The sequence below is a fragment of the Ursus maritimus genome, unplaced genomic scaffold (assembly GCF_017311325.1).
Source record: "Ursus maritimus isolate PB19 unplaced genomic scaffold, ASM1731132v1 scaffold_35, whole genome shotgun sequence".
In the NCBI taxonomy this organism is placed as follows: Eukaryota; Metazoa; Chordata; class Mammalia; order Carnivora; family Ursidae; genus Ursus; species Ursus maritimus.
The window spans coordinates 19951726-19972416 of NW_024426119.1; the positions used below are offsets into that span (position 1 = coordinate 19951726).

General features: G+C 37.6%; 1 long non-coding RNA gene across 1 annotated transcript; it reads right to left on the reverse strand.

Annotated features, from left to right (window-relative positions):
* Positions 1-5310: 5310 nt before the first annotated feature.
* Positions 5311-11909, reverse strand: LOC103676765. The gene is made up of 4 exons (XR_572204.1): positions 11808-11909; positions 6622-6676; positions 6446-6485; positions 5311-5391 (listed from the first exon to the last, which is right to left on the reverse strand). It is a non-coding gene; the product is annotated as an uncharacterized LOC103676765 (long non-coding RNA).
* Between the last annotated feature and the right edge of the window lie 8782 nt (positions 11910-20691).

Below are 20691 nucleotides of genomic sequence, written 5' to 3' on the forward strand. Positions count from 1 at the left end.
GAATGTTAAACAGCATGCTATTGAACAACCCATTGAGTCAATAAAGAAATCGAAGGAAAAAAAATTTTAAAACACCTAGAGACAAATGAAAATGGAAATAAAACATACCAATATACCAATATAAAATGGTCTAAAAGGGAAGGTCATAACAACACAGGCCTATCTAAAAAAAAAAAAAAAGAAAGAAAGAAAAGAAAAATCTCAAATAAACAATCTAACTTTACACTTAAGGGAACTAGAAAAATAAGAACAAAAAAAAAGCCCATAGTTAGTAGGAGGAAATAATGAAGATCAGAGTAGAAATAAATAAAATAAAACACAATAGAAAAGATCAATAAAACTAAGAGCTGGTTCTTTGAAAAGATAAGCAAAATTGACAAACCTTTATCTCGTCTCACGAAAAAAAAAAAAAAAAAGAGAAAGCGTTCAAAAAAATAAAATCAGAAATGAAAGAGAAGTTACAACTGATACCACAGAAATGCAAAGGATCATTTAAAAGGCTATCAATAATTATATGCCAAAAAGTTGGACAACCTAGAAGAAATACATGAATTCTTACAATCATATAATATTCTAAGACAATCAGGAAGAAATAAAAAGTTTGAATAGACCAGTACTAGTAAGGAGACTGAAAGGCTTTACTGGTGAATTCTATCAAACACTTCAATATCTATCCTTCTCAAAATTCCAAAAAATTGGAGGGAACACATTCAAACTCATTTTACAAGGCCAGCATTACTCTAATATCAAAAGCAGACAGGGACACCATACATTCACAAAAAATTACAGGATGATATCCCTGATGAACACAGATGCAAAAATCTCAACTAAATATTAGCAAACTGAATTCAACAATACATTAAAAGGATCACATACTATGACCAAGTGAGATTTATTCTACGGATGCAAGGCTGAATCAACATCCGCAAATCGATCAACATGATATATACCATATTAACAAAATGAAGGATAAAAATTATATGATCATCTCAGTAGATGTATAAAAAGCATTTGACAAAATTCCACATCCATTTATGGTAACAATTCTCAACAAAGTGTAGACGGAACATACCTCAACATAATAACAAGGATAACAGGAACAAGACAAGGATGCCCACTTTCCCCACCTTTATTCAACATAGTATTGGAAGTCCTTGCTAGAGCAATTAGGCAAGGGAAAAAAAGCATCCAAATTGAAAAGGAAGAAATAAAATTGTTACTTTGTGAATGACATTATTTTATATAAATAAAACTCTAAGGATCACACACACACACACACACACATACACACACACACACACACAAACTGTTAGAATAAATAAATTCAGTAAAGTAGCAGGGTACAAAATCAATATACAAAAATCATTTGTGTATATACACACCAGCAACAACCTATTAGAAAGAGAAATTAAGAAAACAATCTCATTCATAATTGCATCAAAAAGAATAAACTACCTAGGAATAAATTTAACCAAACATGTAAAAGACCTGTACCCTGAAAACAAAGTAACTAATGAAAAAATTGAAGATGACACAAATAAATAGAAAGCTAGTCCATATTCATGGTTTAGAATAATTAATATTACTAAAATGTCTATATTATTCACAGAAATTTACAGATCTAATGCAATCCCTATCAAAATTCCAATGGCACTTTTCATAGAGCTATCCTAAAATTTGTATAGAACCACAAAGACCCAAATAGTCAAAGCAATCTTGATAAAAATACAGAGCTGCAGGCATCAGGATCTCTGATTTAAACATATTACAAAGCAATAGTAATCAAGACAATATAAAATCAGATGCGTAGATTAATGAAACAGAACAGAGATCCCAGAAATAAACCCACACATATATGATCAACTAGTTTACAACAAAAAAGGCAAAAATATACAGTGGGAGAAGGACAGTCTCTTCAATAAATGGTGCTGGGAAAACTGGGCAGCCACATATAAACTATTGAAACTAGGGGCACCTGGGTGGCTCAGTTGGCTAAGCGTCTGCCTTCGGTTCAGGTCATGATCCCAGGGTCCTGCATTAGGCTCCCTGCTCGGCGGGGAGCCTGCTTCTCCCTCTCCCACTCCCCCTCCTTGTGCACTTGCCCAGTCTCTCTCTCTCTGTCAAATAAATAAGTAAAATCTTATATCTGATAAAAGAATAATATCCAAACTCACAAAATTCTATAGAAAAAATACCAATTTAATTTTTAAAAAATGGGCAGAGGGCTGGGGCAGACTTTTTTCCAAAGAAGACCTACAGATGGCCAATAGTTACATGAAAAGATGTTCAATATCACTAATCATCAGGGAAATGCAAATCAAAACCACAATGAGATATCACCTTACACTTGTAGAATGGCTGTCATCAAAAAGACAACAAATGACAAATGCCAGTGAGGATGTGGAAAAAAGAGGACCCTGGCACGCTGTTGGTGGGAATGTAAACTGGTGTAGCCACTGCGGAAAACAGTATGGAGGAAACTCATAAAATTAACAGAACTACCATGTGGTCCAACATACTCATTTCTGAGTACTTATCAAAAGAGAAAGAAAGAGAGAGAGAGAAATCACTAATTTAAAAAATATATATGTACCCCGTATCTTCATCACATTATTTATAGTAGCCAAGACGTGGAAACAAGCTAAGTGAAAATGTCCATCAATGGGTGAATAGATAAAGACGTGTGTATGTACATTATGACTCAGCCATAAGAAAAGAATAAAATCTTGCCATGCAACCACATGGATGGACCTTGGGGGAATTATGCTAAGTGAAATAGGTCAGACAGAAAGACAAATACTATTTGATTTCACTTTTATGTGGAATCTAAAAACCAAAACAAATGAACAAACAAAGCCAAACTTAGAGATACAAAAAAGACATTGGTGGTTCCCAGAAGGGTTGGGAGGATGAGCACAGCAGGTGAAAGGGGTCACGAGGTTCAAACTTCCATTTTGAAATCAAAGGTCTCCTAGCATCTAATGATGCTCTCAACTAGTTGCTCTGAGATTTGTAGCTGAGGTGCACAGAAATACCTAATCCTTACAAAACAAAGTTTGTAAAGTAAATAAATTTTGTTCCCAACAACCTGGCCTCCTCTCTGTTCATCTTTTCTGTTCCATCTAAGGATTCCTTCCTCTGCCTCAAGTGTCCAATTACTCAGGTCTTACCTTACCTACCACAACTTTCAGGAAAGAACCTGATGACTGTAGATGTTAATACCGGTGCAGCCTAACTTATTTACTTTTCTGGGATATTTGGAAGAATGTTAGAGTACGCACTAAAACATCAGTATTCTGGGGGGAGAAAAATAGAGTTATTTTTGTTCTTATTTCCAAACGTGAGAACTTCTTGGCCCTGAAACCTTACCAAATAAAGAAAAACTTTTTTTTCCTATTTCTAACACATCTAGTTTATTTTTCTTTAAACTAATTTTTTTTCATTCTTTACAGGTCAAACTGTACTAGTAGTAAAAATTAAATCCACTTACCCAGTAAATGAAACCTCAAAGAAAATGTGTAATGTTTGGAAAGGAGTATGAGGTAGGAAGAATTTTTGCATCTACTGCTACTCAAACTTAAGAAATAAAAGATTTAAAATTTTTACCATATAACACTTAGGTATGATTCTACTATGTCCTTTATACACAGATATGAGTAAGCCAATTGAGGCCAGAATTCTGTTGCCAGTTTTTTGGCCAGCAGAGAGCAAGACAGTCCCCTGCACTACTGTTCCGCATTCAATCTTCCTAATCATTTGCTGCATTCTCTTGAAAGTGTTGTAATCATTTATTTCTTATTTATGGTCACTCTTTCATAGATGACCTTGTAGATACGTGGGATAATTATCTGAACGTTTGGAATAATTTAAAGAGTTCCAAATAAGTAAAGGGATGAGACACAAAACAGGTGTGTTTTAGTAAGGAGAAGAATCTACACACACACACACACACACACACACACACACACACACACACACTCCAGGATGGCAAACTGGGTTAAGGTGAGGAAACAGATACTCATAGTTGTCATGGCTCATTTACCTTTTGGGCAAGCTGACCTATTCTCCCTTTATGAGTTCTCCCCTGTTGAAGTAACCCTTACCTCATTATCCTCTTAGGGATAGTAGACAGGATCACTGAAAGAAATGGGAATATAATCTTGGACTTGTCAGCCCAATTCTTCCTCTGATTTCCATATTATGACAGTGCCAGAGATCTCTGCCACGACTGAGATGTAGGGCTACTGCAGTGTTACAGGTCAGCACCTAGGACAGGTCTTTTTAACTGTGGAAGACAGAATGACCGTGTTGTCCATTGCTTTAAAAAAAAGTTCAATTATGAATCAGTACAAGCAAATTTACATTCAAAAAATACGTAACTTAATGGAGTGATACTTGCTTTACAAAAGTATTTAGCAAGTTTTTCAGAAAATAAAAAGCCAGTTCTCTAGAGAATTTAACATTGATATTAGCTTGCAGATATTTTGGAAACACAGATGGTGTAAAAAATTAAGAAATACCTGAACACATAATCAGAAATAATCTTCCCTCTGGTTTGTCAGAATTAGCTGTTTATAATAGCAAAGGAAACAAAACAAAACAAAACAGGTTCTATATGACATAGGAAGCAAAACACAAGACCCTATATTAGCCAGAGAAGAAACCTACAGATTTAATGGCATAAGGAATTACAGTTTTAATTTAAGGCCTTTGTCCTGCCTTGGTGTCCTTAGGAACTGTTTGAACGAATGTTTTGTTTCTTTGTGTTTTTCTATTTTTATCTCTAAATTTTCTATGGGGCTGCTATTACAGGCAAGAGAGATGGCTTAATATTTTTTTTTAACAATTAAGCAGTACTTATTAATTAGAATTTGTTGACAGTTTTCCAAGATTATAATTGAGGTTACATAACCTTGCCTTCATTGATAAATGCAAATTGAGCCACAGTGTTCAGGTGAGAAATATCTGATCACAATTTGGATGGTATGTATTTATTTAACATCCAGAATATTGAACCACATGCTGACATTACAGAAACAGCTCAATTTACTCGGTGATGTTCTCATTTACATCAAGCACGTTATGATTCTATGTCTTCTCTCCCCAATAAGGCTATAAGCCTCACCTTTGAAAGACAGTCCTGTTTAACCCTGGTACCTCCACAGTGATCTACACAGAACAGGTTACTAGTGAAGATGAAGTGAAAGATATATTCAGGAGAATCTAACTAGCTATACATTTGAATTTCAAACTTTAAAAAATACTGACAGCATGGATTTATCAATATTTTATTCATTCACCCAACAATATTTATTGAGCACCAGGTAGGTGTTGTGACTTGTACAAGGTTTGGGGGATATAATGGTGAGCAAACAGCAATACTTTCTGCTTCTGTAAGATCAATAGAAACAGAGAAAGTTATTTAAACAAGCAATGTCAATAAATAATAGTATTTTCCTTCCAATTATTTCTATCAAAAAGTGACTCCTTGATGCATACCCTGCAAACTTCAGACCTACCAACGGCCCTCCTCCTCACCATATAGTCTCTGCTCTCCCAAGACATGCTTTTACCTCTTTGCTTGAAGAGAATGTACTTCCATTTCCTCTTCCCTAGACCATCACTGTTGCAGTGTGGATTATTATAATTCATTCCTTCCATTTAGCCCACATTCACATTCACTACTTTGGCCACCCCCCTAAATCCACTTCTTATATAATAATTTGTGTGTTTCCCTCTCCCAATAGCTGTAAGAGCTTTTGATGGCAGGTCCTCTTTTTTATTCATCTCCTCATTCTTTCTATAGAGCCTAGCCAAGTCCTCAAAGGCTTCTTAAATATCAACAAAAACAGCTTCCTGCTCTCCACTCACAACTTTATTTCCTTATGCCCCACAAGGATTGCCACTGCCTGGAATATTCTCTCTGACCAATAATCATAGTTTATATCATCCCCTCTTCTTTAAAATATCAATAAAAACTCTTTTAAGCATTACATTTTGTCATTCATAATGTCAAACACAGGAATTTGCTGTATTGTACACATCAGAATCTTTTTAATTCACCAGGGTTTTTTTCTCTTCAACTATTATACATAAGCATACCACCAGTTAGGCAGTGAGAACAATGGCACATGTCTTGCTCTCACAGAACTGGCAATCTAATGAAGAACAGAAAAGAAGACAGGTTCAGGCACTACCAGTTAAGACCAGACTAGATGGTGAGGGAGACAGGCATCAAGAAAGCCAAACCTTTTGGCCTCTGCACAGGTAACCACACATTAAAGCCACACAGACGCATCTTGTCTAAAACTGAACTTGCTTCACTTCTCTTGCAAAAGCTGCTTACAGCTCTGTAATTAACCCAGAAGGAATCCCCTAGACTCCAAATGTTTTATAGCTCATCTAATTAGGACAAAGGCAGCAGCTCAAGAAGCAGGATACACACCTCCCAGTCAGAAAGGTGCAGGAGATGTCCCTCAGGCAGCCTAAGGCATACAGCAAGAACAGAAAATAGAAACACAGTCATTTGGGCATGCTGGGATTTCTGAAAGATGAATTTTGCAGACATGTTTCAAATCTAAGCTTGATTTTCTCTTATTATTTGTAACACTTTGGCCCCACCTTATGTAGCCGTTTGCGGAGGCTTCAGGACTGTCAGACGAAGTTCAGTAGTGATCTAAACAAAATGTAATTAATATAAACCTGCTAATATTCAGAAATATTAAAATGTACTATCTTTCATGCATAGAGCTGGTATTCAAGTTTCCCTCAGTAGGACTCTGGCTTTGAGCTGCTTTTCTGGGAAGAGAGATGGATTTTGCATAACATGAATTCCTTTTCCATTCCTTTTTAGACCAATTGTTTTCCTCTTACAATATGACCTGTTAGGAGCCAGTCTGTGATCTTGGTACAGAATATTTCCCTTAACACTGATAATCAATCCATATAAGAGTTAACTCACTTTCCAAAGGTTATTTCTACTATATCTCAAAACATATTAGAATTCTAATTACCCAGCCACCTCTCATCAACATTGTGTTATTTAACAAAATATGAAATGCCTATTTATCCAAAATATCTACTTACCAAATAATTAGAAAGTATTAAATAAAGATCAATTATGCTAAAACATAACTTAATATTTTATAATGTGAAAAGTACTAGGGGGAAGCCTTGGAAATCTTCCAAGCCGTCATAATGAATACATATCATTGTACAGTATTACAGACACAAGATAACATCTTAATCTTTGAGTAGTATCATCACCTACAAATATCTATCGCATTTATTCTTGTTCCAAAGTTACTGGCACAAATTAGTTAATTGTTCACTAATGTCTGAATTCCTCATAAATAGGAATTTACAGTATCTTTCCATGAGACTTCAAATTGCTTGGTTTTCTCAGTCATTAATATTTACAGACATAGAGTAACACATTTCTTTGCGTAAAAATATGAACAGGTTTTATCTTTTGGTCCATTTCCAACTGGTATTAAGTAGTACAGTAAATTGTCTTCTATGAGTTTCAAATAACCCAACTAAGAGACTGAATTCGCAATAAAAATGGAGACAACACATGGATTAACTGAGAAATAGTTGAAAAACAGACATCCAGAAACTGTAACTACTATGATATGTATCTTCTTGGTGCTCCTGTAATTTTTTTAAAAACCCTATCTAGAATTTTGTAATTCTGACATTTGAAATTTGTTTCACATCTTGTGAACTTTTTCAAATTTTCTGCATTCTAAGAAACATCTTCATTCTCATGGAAGAAAGCTCTATATTCAAAACACAACAATCAGCAAATAATATCTTTCAGTATCTTTCGAACAATCAGCAAATAGTATCTTAGTAAGTGCAGACAACTGGAACTAACTAAGAGAAATTCACCAAGGCTTATAGTGTCAAGTACATTAAGAGAAAGTTAACAAGGAACGCTGAAACTCACAAAGAACGCTTAAAAAGTTAGGCTCAAATTTTCTTTCGATAGGTTCTAGCGTTCACCATACTTTGCCTCTTAATAGGCAGCTTCTTTGCTTACCATCACTACTGAGAAATTTAAAGATTTCAAGCTCAACCAAAGAATGAAGGAACATTTTTGCTCAGACGCCTCATTCACTCTTTCTGGGAAATTTTCCTCCAAAATGAAATATTGCAAATGAAAGCACCTGTCTATAATTAACCATATTGCCTCCTATGTCAGAATTAACAGATGCTCTAAGAATTCCTTTCGAAAACTAAAAAACACCTTTGGAAATTCCCTGGATTTCATTCCATAATCGTGGCTATTGCTGAATCCTTTGGAAACTAGGACCACAAAGCAGGGACCAGGGTGATAAAAACCAATAAACTGGACACAAGTTGGATATGCTGCTGTAATTAAGTAGGGGAGCGACAGACCACATTCTAGATTATCAGGGAAGATTTAGATCAAAGGGAGGGAGGATATGGGACCCGGAGCTAATGGGGGAGGAATTGTTACTACAATCACCAAAGAACAGGAAGACATACACCAGACCAAATTGACATGGATCTATAATGTAACATGGTTCGGACGTAGGTAAAGTCAGGCAGGCATTTCCCCTGTTATTAATTATTCCTCTTCCACCACTCTCGAAGCTACACTTCTGCTTTTTAGCGGTTCTGTTCATGAGCTACATAGATCCTGACATTTGCTGAAGAGCTATTGAGGGCCTCCTGAAGAATGAGAATAAATCAGGGGTCACGGGTCATACTCTCATCTCTCTGCTTGTTCGCAGAAGCATTTTGCTGTGGTAGACTCTTCGCGAAACCCCTATCAGCTGTAATACCGAAGTCATTAAGATTTGCTGTTTCATAATTCTACGAAAAACACACATAAGAATTTTGGATTTTCAGGGCCTTTGATTTCATGAAAAATAGCGTGTTCAAAGCTATTTCAATTTGCTCTAAATGTAGTTGCTAAGATAATTATTGTCTCAGGTCACAGGAGAGGCGTATGTTTTTCCTTCTGACATTTTTTCCTTTTGTTATTTCTTACTTTGTATACTAGTCTCTCTCCTTCCCTTACTAGTCTTTCCTCTAATAACGAATAATATTAGAGAGTTCACATTAAATAGAAAAGTAAAGAGATTTACTGAGCGCTCACCTTCTATTCATAAAGTAGTGAGGTATATGAACATAACTATGATTAATGATAGCTAGTATTCATTAGGCACTTTATATTATTTAATTTTCATAAAAACTCTTTGAAGCAATGCTCTTTACGACGCCATTATTTTCTGATTGAGAAGTTAAGATGCAGAAAGTTTGAGTAACTTGCCAAAGTTTACTCGGATCATGTACTTAATTGGTTTATAGTACTGCTAAAACATTTTTTTAACATTATGTAGAATACTAAATGTCTAAACTATAGGTTGAGACCAAAAGAGAAATCTCATAAGAAAGTATATGATTCATTAGCAAATGAATTCTGCAAATACTTCAGTACTATAGAATTGTATAAAATTTCAGTATTTGGAAACTGAGTATTCTGTTTAACTGGAATCAGAGACACGGTAAGAAACTGGAAGAAAGTAAAGCTGGAAAGGCAGTCTGGAATCTGGTTGTTTTTTTCTTTTCCACCCTAAGTAGTTTAGGATTTTATATACAATGTGGCGTCCTTGAAAGGTTTTGAACAGAGATTGACATGTGCCATGATCAAGGCATTTTTTAGGACAATGAATCTGGCAATAGTGTGCCGAACAGATGCTCAGAGGAGAGGCTCATAAAGAGAGAACAATTGAAAGATTGAAGTATTATTTTACTCACAAAGAGATAACTTGAACTAAGGTGGTACAACAGGAGGAGGAAAGAAGGCATGGCTGGAAATGACGTATCCAAGAGAAAACAAGATTCGGTAATTGAATATGGGTCATGAGGAAGAACAAGGCAGTGCAAAACACTTAAGATTTGAGCCTGGGAGACATGAAATCAGGAAAAGAAGCAGTTTGGGGGAAACTAGGAGGGTTGAATCTCTTCACCTTGGTGAGACATAGAATGTAAATGCCCTTAATGAGGTATTAATAGGCCGCTAAAGAAATTCAGTTCACCAGAACAAAAAGTAGACTGAGGATCAGAAGAATGCCCCTCATCAAGGCTAAATACAGGAAAACAGCAACTGATGTATGCATTTACTGTAATTTTTTGTATTTATTTATCAAGTTTTATTTATGGCTTATTTAAAAAAAAAAAAAAAAAAGATGTTCTTCACCTACTGCCCAGTAACATTGTGATGATTGACTGGGTATTCATCATGATCTTCTAATCCTATCAGTTACATTCCAAGAAGCTAGTAGAATTAAATTTTAATTTTTACATAATGGAAGTTAATCTACATATCTGGCCTCCTGTCAATCAAACTTCTTTGAAATTAAAAAGGAAAGCGTTTCCCTAGTTAAGTTTGTCCCTTCAGCCATGAGAGAGCCCTGCAATCCCCTTCTAGCACGTTCTTACAAGGGTGCCCATCCAGAAGGGAAGACAGCTGAAAGGAGAGAGAACAATTTCACTCAAATGACTGAGTATGCATGTACACTTTAACTTTAAAAGCTCTCAGAAAAATTGTCCTATGAATGACGCAAGTAAAGTGAGCAGCTAAGTACCGGAATACCATTTCTCTCTTGTAACGAAATGACAGCACTTCAACATTATCAAAGTCGCAGCAAATATTTATGACCCACAAATACGGGGCTGTACACAAAATATGCAGTTTCATGGAATATGCCATGTTATGTAAAGGAAAACAAGTTGACAAATTTTGTTGAAGTCCTACAAGGATTAACACTGTTTCTTCAGTTTCTCAGGCAGGAATGGATATTTATAAACCTCTAGTCTCGGGAGAAGCAAACCAGAATCAACTAATTCTGTAGCTTCCTTTCAAATAGAGTCAACCGTAGAGAGCCCGCATTATGTAGATTTTATAGAATTTCTGAGTCTGAGAACTGAGTCTTCATGAGCATGAAAGTCTTTTACAGATGAGAAAACCAATGCTTAGAAAAGGACAGCACCGGGGCGCCTGGGTAGCGCAGTTGTTAAGCGTCTGCCTTCCGCTCAGGGCGTGATCCCAGAGTCTTGGGATCGAGTCCCACATCGGGCTCCTCCGCTGGGAGCCTGCTTCTTCCTCTCCCACTCCCCTGCTGTGTTCCCTCTCTAGCTGGCTGTCTCTCTGTCACATAAATAGATAAAATAAAAAAAAAAAAGAAAGGAAAGAAAAGAAAAGGACAGCCCCACTTTACCCAGCCAGTTGGAAAATGAACCAGGATTTGACGAACTATAGTATTTTCTAATGGACAGCGAAAAGCATGGGACTCTGGTTGGAATGCTTGCGTCAATTCTTTATTTTTATTTTTATCTGGTTGACAATATTTACTAAATAGTTCTAATAAAGCAATTGTTTAGGGTTTTGTTAATTTTTTTTTTTCTTAGCTATATGCCACTTAATGACATGATTTAAAACATGGCTGTTCTTTCTCCACTGTTTCTAGAATCAGATCAACGGTGTTCTCACTCAGAAACACACCTCAGTAATTGTGCCCAAGTGATCAGTTTTTCCATGTATAAAATAGAAATCGTCATCCTTATCTGAAAGCTACTGTTGCCTTTTTTTTTCCCCTTAGTTTTAACGCACCTAGAAAAGCTACTTCTGGAGTCTCTTATTTCAACTTATGAAACACATGAAACAACATATTTTCATTCAAAAAATATATATTTTTTGTCTATCAAGAAGACATATTGCACTCAGACTCTCAAAAGCCAGAATGCTCAGAAAAAAATAAAGTCTATTTTACCTTGAACATTGGACTTGGACCAAGGGAGACTGGCTGTTGAGAATAGAGACAGGCTGAAGATGAAGTTGTAAGAGTCTAAGGGAGACAAGAAAATATTTTAGAGGAAAACCCATCTTCTCTGATCAGTTTTTAAAACTACTTTGGAATCCCTAAGTATTATTCATAATGTTGAGTTTATAGCTTGCTAACCAGTATTTATTTCCACAAAATACTTTAACTCACTACGTAAGAGAAATAATATAAAATATTTCCCACTTGAAGATTATAATATTTTCTATATGCTGAGGCTAAACCATATAATGAGGATATGTAAGAGACAGGAAACAGGGCACCTGGGTGGCTCAGTTGGTTAAGTGCCTGCCTTTGGCCCAGGTCATGGTCTCAGGGTCCTGGGATCAAGGCCCACGTTGGGCTCCCTGCTTGGTGGGGAGCCTGCTTCTCCCTCTCCCTCTGCCTGCCGCTCCCCCTGCTTGTGCTCTCTCTCTGTGTCTGTCAAATAACTAAGTAAAATCTTTAAAAAAAGAGAGAGAGAGAGAGAGAGAGAGAGAGAGAAAGAGAGGAAATATTTATGCCTCTTGGATCACAACCATTTTCACAAGAGAAGGAGAAATGATTCAGTGTGTCTTCATTTCTCCTTCTCCTCTGGAGGACTTCTGATGCAGAGGTTAGAAGACCACCTCTTCACCTAACTATGCCTCAAAATACTACAAGTGGAGCGAACACTGCTGAAGCAACCGTTACCTCTACAGATATCATAGAACTGAGCCCTCAATCTTCTGCACGCTCAAAAGCTACAAATTGAGAGGGCTATTAATAAATACCCCCTTTTTTAGGCTGGAAGGGAACTGGAGCTTAGCCACATAAGCACAGAGCATTTGAGATCCAGAAAGGATTTCTAATAATAAAAATTACAACAAATGATGCAAATTTAATTTCTTGACTTTGCAGTTATTGCTTGAGTGGTATTATCTTAAAGGTATTATCAAATAAGTTGATAATACATATAAACCATGACACAGGTAGAAAGTGGCTTTTTATCTGTAAAAGTGTGTTTTAGAAACAAATTTGGTGTGTATTTAAAATTCCAAAAATTTCCAGCTGAAAAACAGGCATATTTTTCTCAGGTGGGAACATAATTCCCATGTTTCAAAAATTCTGGGGAAAGTCCTTCCATAGTAAAGACTATGGGTGGGATGGAAAGAATGAAGAACAGAAGCTGATGGTATTGAAATTGGAAGACAATGTACAGGTGGCATAATGTCTCAGAAAACTTACGGTAGGGACTTTGCATTGCATTAGCTGAACAGGTCAATAGAACTGAAAGTGTGTGGGGCATTGGGAAAAAGATACTACCATACCAAGTTTACTGATATTCAAAATCACAGATTTGCCCTATATCAGCAAAGACACGAAGGGCATCCCACTCTCAAGTGACCCTTACACACACACACACATACACACATACACACACACACAGACATACAACACACACACACACATGCACACTTTGTATAATTTGTCTTTGAAAGGGAATCACCACAGTTGTCATCCGTTTACAATGACCCATGGGCTCTTAAATAAGTAGTTCTGTGTACCACATACTTCACTGCCTCATAGTTAAAGACTAGCAACCATAGAAAGGCGTTAGATGGCCAAGGAAGGGAAACGGTTTACAATAAGGACATGATAATTGAATTCTCTAGGCTTATCTAACATGTTTACCTCACATTTTACGTAGCACATGGTGATGACAATTTCTGGAAGAACTTTCCAAATCTCTGTAATGGAAGTCTGGCAACAAACAATCATACTAGGAAATAAACCCACACCTGCTTATTCACCTTCAAACCGAAGTTCACGATTGTACTGACGTTACACTCTTCACAGAATTCCACTGTGGTCTGAACAGGCAACTTTGATTATGAGAGTGTCAAATAGTCTTTTAAATTACCTCAGTTCAGTTTATTCATTACTTTGAAAAGTGATCATTTAATGGATTCGGTAAAGTAACTGTAGTGTCCTTGCTATAGTGTTTCATCCACAGGTACTGTAACACTTTTCATATAAGATGTCAACACAGAAGAAATACACAATTTTTTCCACACCCTACTAATGAATGCAAACTCAACTTTTTGCCCACCTTCCAAATCACTCTTCTCGCCCAGGAGTTGCTTATAGTTACTGACCATATTTTGACATTGTTGTTATTATAGTAATGTGTGGAATTTTGAAACACCTGATTTACCCACTTTTCTTTTTCTTTTTTTTTTTCTTCTTTTTTTTGTATGGCCCAATTTAGTGCTCTGGATCCGTAACATTCGGCAAAAATGAGGTTTTGGATTTAAAAGAGCAGGATAGTGCTTTACTTTACAGTATGCATAAATTACAATTTAAATTTCATTTACTTCTACTCCATTTGAACTTTTAAATCATAAGAAAATAGCACCAACAATAATTTAAAGTCAGGTTCTAGAGCTTTGGCATTAACTCTTTGTATTAACACTTAAAAATCTATATTTTGATATATACAGAAATGTGGCAAACTTTCTCATTCTCTTATTTCTCCCCTCCAGTAAAGCTCATTGAATTTAAATACATGTATGTTTAATTTATTGCTGGTTGTACCCACTTTTATGAAAATAATGTATTGAAGTGTAAAAGACAGCAAAATTTTTTAAAAGCATATTTACCATTAATTCAAAAATGAGATAAACTTATATTCTTAGCTTTTTAAAGAAATGCAGAGTATTTCCAAAAACTCATTTTTTTGTGTGTTATCCACCCACCTCTTTCCTTTTTCTCTTGAAAGCCTAATAAGGAAAATTGACTTTAAGCTTTGTCATTTCAGCCTAAGGTACTAAGGCAGCCAACGTTACTATTGTTGCCTTATCTGTCTTTCTCTTTATTATACAAGTATATAGATGATGTAATTGCAGAAGTTAGGGTTTACTCGAGCTGTTGAGGCAAAAGGATTTTTTTAGACTGCCTCCTTCAGCACCATAGAACAATTGTAAAACAGAACCAAGAACACAATTTAAGCAATTGATCTCTTGAAAGCAAATCTGCAGTATCTTCATCTTGAAAGACTGCTCAAGAGCTGGAAATGCAGAACCACTAGTAAAGCTCAATTTGCTCCAGACTGATGCTGAACTGGAAAAACACTTGAGTGACATAGTGCTAGTCTATGGCATTTTGGCTTTAACCCCTTCTCAGAAGCCCCAACTTTTCTGTTTGGCTCTAATTTTGTCCCCAAAACCCAAGGGATTAGGAAATATCCCAGCCTTTTACCCCTGCCTTGTTTGTCCGTGAGCTGATATTCCCCTGAAAGTTGAGTGGAAACTAAGCAATCATTCATCATTCTGCATTTAAAATAAAGCAGTGATTGAGAAGTCCATGATCCTACATAGAGCCACCCATATTAGAAACACCGAAGAGCTGAGCATTTACAAATGCATCTACTACACTAGGAGAACCCCCATGGTTGTGATTCAAAGTGCAGACAAAAAGAAACAAGAAAATGCAGACACAAAATCACATGCAGATGAGGAAGCGCAGACAGGGAAAAGAGAACATACCTGAGGGATTCTCCTTTTAAAAAAAAAAAAGGTACACACCAGCTGGGCTGTTTCTGCCCTCCTTTTGGGGTGTATATGTTTTCCTTTCAGGAATACCACTTGGAATCCTGTTTCCAGTCTCCTTTCCTTTATTCAGCCACAAATAGTTAGAGCAGGAGAGGAGGCTGTATCCCAGCGATCCGACTCAAGTGCAATCGGGCATGCCTTTGGTCTGCAACGGTGTCGGTTCTTGTCAATTCTATCGTGCTCCCCAGGCAGCAGCCTCCAAAGCAATTTTACAACTTAGCTGCTGGCATGAAACTGCCTTTCACTCTCCTCATTGCCAAATTCCTTCGGCAGCTCATTTCTCATCCCTGTCTCTAAGAAAGCAAAATGGGTTGTCTCCCGTGCGTTGATGAGCGCCAAGGTTCATCAACAATTGAGGCTGAGTGCGTGCGGGGAACTTCACACAGCGCGGGCCACCGCGGCGGCGGCGGCTTTGGGGAATGCAGCACAGACACTGCGATCCCCCAGCCTCCTCTGCCCAGAGCTCCTCGGCTCCCTCTGCTGCCGCCCCTGCCGCTGCACAGAGCAGCTCCTCCAGGCTGAGCCACACAGCCCGTGCTCACGGGAGATGCACCGTGGCCGCTGCGAGGTGTGGCCGGCGTCACCACCGCACTGACAACTAACTGTGGGACGCAGCTTCATCGCTGGGGAAAACGCCTGGATGCCCAAGCTCCTCAGCCTAATTTTTTTTCTTTATCTCGGAGCGATGACCTAGGAGACAATTGTACGGCCAGCGCTGCTAGCCGTGTGTGCAACCTCTTCGATAACATGGACAATTTAATAATTACTGGTTTGGATGTAGTTGACTGTGCTTGGAATCATGAAAAGTACACTGCACACAGTATAATTCCCAAATAGCCACGGAGAGACAGCTAACAGGACCCCGTATTTGGAGAGAGGAGAGGCTGGTATCTCATCCCAGATAGTTTTCTTCTTTTTCATGTGTGGAAAGCCATTTGAAGGTGATTCTTGAAAAAATTTGAATTAAAGACACATACACAAATCAAAGTGGGAAATGGTGGAAAACTTACTGTGACACAAGGGTTTTGCTTCTCACTTAGAAATAACGTCTTCCCGTCTGATGTTAACGTTCTAAAGATCTGGCTAGGAATTGGATGGGCTTGCTTGCTTTTTTAGTTTTGCTGAGTCGAGGAGGTGGAGGGAGTAACAGCTCCCACTTTCCATCAATAAAGCATTTTCTATCCTCTAACCCTCCTGTTGAAACAAACAAAAAAAGTACTGGATCTTAAAATAGAGCCTTAAAGAAGCTCAAGTCCTGGAATAATTTATAGATTTTAGGCTGCATCTGGTCTGTTGGCTTTCTTCTATCTACTTTTCCTCATCTTTTACAAAATAGATGGATATTTCCGGGACTGAAGAAAAGTCGACTATTATTAGTTGAGATCGAACAGAAGAAACATATACATAGATGTGTGTGGCATTTTTCAGTACATGTAAGGATGAATATGATGAATATGCCTTGGCCAACTTTAGAATTGACTCTACCCTACCTAAACATTCAATATATAATAGCTGACAGCAAAATGAACAGCTAAGCCTGATAGAGCATTTTTGCCAAAAACTTGTGGCAAAACACATTCCACCTACTAGCTTGACAACCAATAAATAGTTATTTCTATGATTAAAAATAATTCTCCCCAATTTAACACAATATATGTGCCAGGTGCCAAGAGCTGAGCACCCCCCCCCCATTCCCAGCCCCACCTTTAGCTCACAGCAGCACAGCTTCCTCAACATGCTGCTCAAGTGACTGTTAATGGACTTGAGCAGCTGCTCAAGGTCTAATGAGCTTCATCAGGGGCTCACGCTGGGGCACCGTGATCCCCGCCTTCAAGAGCACCCGAGTGGGTAGCAGGACAAAGCTCTGCTGCCCCCGGCTGTACGCACTCCAGAGTAGCACAGGAAAACCGTCAGACCTAAAAGTAGATGAGAGGGCAAAACTGGACTTTTTTTATACAGAAAAATTCAGGCTAGCCAGTACACGGTTTTGAAGAATGCCCTTCAATACACAGAGGGAAGAACACAGAGGCTTGTTCTTTTTTTAGTGTGCAACACCCAGAACAAAGTGCTGGAGCTGCTCCGCGGAGAGCCCCCAGCACCCAGAACCGTGCAATGTAGGTGAGTCCTCAGTAAATTAGGATAGAATGTCAGTGGTTTAAACGTTAAAACCTATAGAAGGAGGGGCGCCTGGGTGGCACAGCAGTTAAGCATCTGCCTTCGGCTCAGGGTGTGATCCCGGCGTTCTGGGATCGAGCCCCACATCAGGCTCCTCGGCTATGAGCCTGCTTCTTCCTCTCCCGCCCCCCATGCTTGTGTTCCCTCTCTCGCTGGCTGTCTCTGTCTCTGTCGAATAAATAAATAAAAAATCTAAAAAAAAAAACCTATAGAAGGAAATACAAGTAAGATGATCCTGTTCCTGTGTGATTCTCAGAGCGTGTCTGTACTGTGATGAAAAGACATGTGTTAGTATTTGCTCTAATTCAAATACTCTCATTGAGGAAATAATAGGGGCAGTGATCATCAGTCTCTGTTTTTAAGAAGAAATGTCTCATGAATGCTCCAAAGTCAGTGTGTGTGTTCTGATAAATGCACTGCTTAGCTATAATCAAAGGATTCTGGTTATATATTTCAAAATAGAAACTATCTACATCTCTGAAAGTGGCAGGAATTGTGGATCTGAGGGACACCAGCTGCTAATAAAATATGTCACTTATGGAGAGAGTGACAGAGCTTACAACGTTATTGACGTGCAGGGACACCAAATCCCTAACAGAATTTCCATGGCTCTTGATGGGTAGTTTTCACCTGCTAAGTACCTGATCTGAATAATACATAATCACAATCATATGAATGAAGCAATAGGTTAGAGTTCTATACATTAGGATAAGACACATTCCATTCTTGCAAAGAACTTTTCAAATTCTTGAATTAGTATCATAAAACAACACAGGATAGGCAATGAGTGATTTCCATATACATACTTACACCTCTAGAGGTATGTACAGCCCAAAAACTCACAGACTGATTAAGACAATAAGATAATTTCTCCTTTAAATCTTTCAGCAGTAATTTCAGGAGGAATAAACCGCTAGGGTACCATTCATCTCCCATATCCCAAGACATAGGTGGGCTAGATCATTTGTCTCTTTGGTTCAGGTGGGAGAAGAGGAAGTGTCTGGGTCACTGGTCTTTTTTTTATCAGTAGTAAAAACCTAACTAAACCAAAAAGATCAAGTAAAAGGACTGTTCTTATATAATTCTGCTACTGCCTGTGCATTTGGCTTTCAGCAACAGAATTCCTGAAAAAGCAGAAATTAACCTTATAGGTATTGAATTATATTTTCAGCTTTCTAGAAAACCTTGCTCTTTATTTTAGCGAACTGGTAACCTATCACTGGACCTCACTATTAGGAAAAAAAAACAAAAAACTGAACCATCATTGGCTCCCTGTATGCACTTAAATGTATTGGTAAAATGGATTATTGTCAAGATAATCAAAGACAAAAACATGATTACATCAAAAATAGTAAGTTGTTTCTAGCTTTGTATAACTGAATAACGCATAGGGGAACAAGTATTTGGGAATAAACTATCATATGGAATTTGGAAAGATGGGCAAAATGTTGATTTCATGATAGTAAAGCATACATTAAGCTCTGTTCTTGAAGTTTTCCATTAAATTATGAATCACGTAAAAAGCATACATTTGAAAGACAGTAACAGCGTGTAACTTTGGAGACTAGGTCATGCAAGGTACTGCAGCTTCCTTTTTGCCCGCTCTCTTTTGGTTTGCTCACTCTTCGGAAAGTTAGCTGCCATGTCACGAGGACACTCAAGCAGCCTAGAAGGAACCCACAGAGCAAGTAACAAAGGTCCCCTCCCCATAGCCAGATGGGAACTGAGACTTCCTACCAACAGTCATGTGAAAAAGCCATTTTAGAAGCTGACCTTCTACCCACATTCAAGGTTTGAGAGGACGACAGCCCCTGCTGACACGCTGAGTGAAACCACCTGAGAAACTGTGGAGACACTCGGGGAATAAATGCCCATTGTTAAAAAAAGGAAAAAAGAGAGAGAGAGAGAGAGAGGGAGAGAGAGAGAGAGAGAGAGAAAGAAAGAAAGAAAGAAAGAAAGAAAGAAAGAAAGAAAAGATAAACTGTTAGAATTTCCAAATGAGAAATTAGATGGACTATTTTTCAACTTGTGGATTTAAGGGTACTTAAGTGTCTTATGATGTAAAGTTTTACTAATTCAAAGGGATACATGCACTCCTATGTTTATAGCAGTGTTATTTACAATAGCCAGGATATGGAAGCAACCCAAGTATCTGGTGATTGATGAACAGATAAAGATGTGAGATATATACATACATATACATATATATACACACACACACACACACATACATATACATACTCACACGCACACACATATATATCTATACACACACACACCAGGATATTATTCAGCCATAAAAAAGAATGAAATCTTGCCATTTGCAACAACATGTATGGAACTAGAGAGTATAATGCTAAGCCAAAAAAGTTAGACAGACAAATAACATTTGATTTCATTTGTGGAATTTAAGAAACAAACTAGTGAAGTAAAAAAAAAAAAAGAGAGAGAGAGAGGAGAGACAGACCAAGAAACAGACTTTTAGCTATGGAGAAAATAATGGTTACCAGAGGGGAGGTGGGTGGGGGGATGGGTGAACTAGGTGATGGGGATTAAGGAGTACACTTGTCATGATGTGCACTGGGTGATGTCTGGAATTATTGAATCACTATATTGTACACCTGAAACTAATATAACACTATATGTTAACTAACCAGAATTAAACATTAAAAAAAAAAAAAGATGTAAAAGTTTTGGGTTCAACACATTCAGGAACAAGAGGAGAATGTCACAGTTCCCTAGTCAGTACTGGTAGTTCTCTTCTCTGTGTGACCTTAGCACTTTTATAAATCTCTATGGTAGTATTAGTTTAGTATAAGGTGTGTTAACTATTAATTTACTCACTTACCTTAGCCTTTTTGTGCTAGACTGTGATGTCCTTGAGGACAGAGACCATGGTTCATTCACCTTTATATCACCAATGCCCAGCTGAAAGCCAGACTCATGAAAGGTAGGCGAGTGAATAACCGTGTATTTAGTTGGTAGAGCACAGAGCTAATGAGCCTAAGGACATGGGTTGAGTCCCTGTGTAACCAATTAGCTTTGTTCCTTTTCTGGTCCAAATGGCA